The sequence below is a fragment of the Filicampus tigris genome, unplaced genomic scaffold, assembly GCF_054856515.1.
Source record: "Filicampus tigris isolate MCC_2025a unplaced genomic scaffold, RoL_Ftig_1.0 HiC_scaffold_28, whole genome shotgun sequence".
Taxonomy (NCBI): Eukaryota; Metazoa; Chordata; class Actinopteri; order Syngnathiformes; family Syngnathidae; genus Filicampus; species Filicampus tigris.
Window position 1 is genome coordinate 157,501 of NW_028233409.1, and position 2,500 is coordinate 160,000.

The 2,500-nt window shown below is 68.2% G+C and overlaps 1 non-coding gene across 1 annotated transcript in view; it reads left to right on the forward strand.

Annotated features, from left to right (window-relative positions):
* The first annotated feature begins 2,465 nt into the window (after positions 1-2,465).
* LOC147126024 (18S ribosomal RNA) overlaps positions 2,466-2,500 on the forward strand; it is a 1,888-nt gene continuing 1,853 nt past the window's right edge. The window contains exon 1 of the ribosomal RNA XR_015085064.1: positions 2,466-2,500. This exon is cut by the window's right edge and continues 1,853 nt beyond it. This is a non-coding gene — a ribosomal RNA (18S ribosomal RNA).

Genomic DNA, 2,500 nt, shown 5'->3' on the forward strand with positions numbered 1-2,500 from the left:
CTTTTTCAGAACTTGCCACCTCCAGAGCTGATCAGGGGAGCCTCGCCAAACATTAATCCAAGATTGGTGAGGGCTCGTCGGACACCCCACGGGCGATGAGTCGGTGTCTGCCTGGAGCTCATGTCACTCTCAAATATTTTCTAAGTCAACCTCCATGCGCACATTGCAATGAGCCTGCCCGACATAGGGGCACTGTGAGCGGACTCACCGGGGGGGGAGAGGGCCCCCCCGCCTGGAGCTCCACGTGTTGGATTATTTTCTATGTCAACCTCCATGCGCTCAACAGAGCGAGCCTGCCCGACCTGGGGGGTGTTCAATCGGACTCCGCGGGCCGGGCGAGGGCCCCCCCGCCTGGAGCTCCACGTGTTGGATTATTTTCTATGTCAACCTCCATGCGCTCAACAGAGCGAGCCTGCCCGACCTGGGGGGTGTTCAATCGGACTCCGCGGGCCGGGCGAGGGCCCCCCCGCCTGGAGCTCCACGTGTTGGATTATTTTCTATGTCAACCTCCATGCGCTCAACAGAGCGAGCCTGCCCGACCTGGGGGGTGTTCAATCGGACTCCGCGGGCCGGGCGAGGGCCCCCCCGCCTGGAGCTCCACGTGTTGGATTATTTTCTATGTCAACCTCCATGCGCTCAACAGAGCGAGCCTGCCCGACCTGGGGGGTGTTCAATCGGACTCCGCGGGGCCGGGCGAGGGCCCCCCCGCCTGGAGCTCCGCGTGTTGGATTATTTTCCTATGTCAACCTCCATGCGCTCAACAGAGCGAGCCTGCCCGACCTGGGGGGTGTTCAATCGGACTCCGCGGGCCGGGCGAGGGCCCCCCCCGCCTGGAGCACCGCGTGTTGCAATATTTTCTATCTCAACCTCCGTGCGCTCAACAGAGCGAGCCCGCCCGACCTGGGGGGTGTTCAATCGGACTCCGCGGGCCGGGCGAGGGCCCCCCCCGCCTGGAGCTCCGCGTGTTGCAATATTTTCTATGTCAACCTCCGTGCGCTCAACAGAGCGAGCCCGCCCGACCTGGGGGGTGTTCAATCGGACTCCGCGGGCCGGGGCGAGGGCCCCCCCCCGCCTGGAGCTCCGCGTGTTGCAATATTTTCTATCTCAACCTCCGTGCGCTCAACAGAGCGAGCCCGCCCGACCTGGGGGGGTGTTCAATCGGACTCCGCGGGCCGGGCGAGGGGCCCCCCCCGCCTGGAGCTCCGCGTGTTGCAATATTTTCTATGTCAACCTCCGTGCGCTCAACAGAGCGAGCCCGCCCGACCTGGGGGGTGTTCAATCGGACTCCGCGGGCCGGGCGAGGGCCCCCCCCGCCTGGAGCTCCGCGTGTTGCAATATTTTCTATCTCAACCTCCGTGCGCTCAACAGAGCGAGCCCGCCCGACCTGGGGGGTGTTCAATCGGACTCCGCGGGCCGGGCGAGGGCCCCCCCCGCCTGGAGCTCCGCGTGTTGCAATATTTTCTATGTCAACCTCCGTGCGCTCAACAGAGCGAGCCCGCCCGACCTGGGGGGTTGTTCAATCGGACTCCGCGGGCCGGGCGAGGGCCCCCCCCGCCTGGAGCTCCGCGTGTTGCAATATTTTCTATCTCAACCTCCGTGCGCTCAACAGAGCGAGCCCGCCCGACCTGGGGGGTGTTCAATCGGACTCCGCGGGCCGGGCGAGGGCCCCCCCCGCCTGGAGCTCCGCGTGTTGCAATATTTTCTATGTCAACCTCCGTGCGCTCAACAGAGCGAGCCCGCCCGACCTGGGGGGGTGTTCAATCGGACTCCGCGGGCCGGGCGAGGGCCCCCCCGCCTGGAGCTCCGCGTGTTGCAATATTTTCTATCTCAACCTCCGTGCGCTCAACGGAGCGGGCCCGCCCGACCCGGGCGGCGCTCAATCGGACTCCGCGGGCCGGGCGAAGGCCCACCCCGCCCGGAGCTCCTCACCACGCACCGCACCTCCATTCCCCCACCGACCGATCGGCAACCATGACCCGCCATCGAGGGCCCCCGCCGGCACCGGCCTCGCGCCGGTCGCTCGGGCGGACGGTTCCTCCGGCCAGCGGGTCGCTCTCCAGCGCCGGGGCTACTTCGCGAGCTTCGGCCAACCCCGGCGCGACCGTACGGCAGCGAGGCCGAGGCGACCCACCGATCTCAGCAGTCCTACCACGGAGCCCGCCGCTCGTCCGCGGCCCCTCCCCGCCCCAGCAGCGGGACGGTCGCCTTGCCGGCGGGCCTTCCGGCTAACGCATCGTTTCTCAAACCCTTTCCCCTAGCGCGGCGGCGGCGGGGCTTCCCGCGAGGAGGCCCCCGTCCTACGCCCGCTAAGGCGGCTCCAGCCCACCTACCGAAGGGACGGCGCGCGCCCTCCCCCACGCGAGCGGGCGTCCGCGCGCGGCCCCTGCCCCGTTCCGGGCGGGGCCCGACGCCGGCGCGGGCGAACCGCCGCGGGGGTGGCCCGCCGCTCCCTCCCGGCCCGAGGCTACCTGGTTGATCCTGCCAGTAGCATATGCTTGTC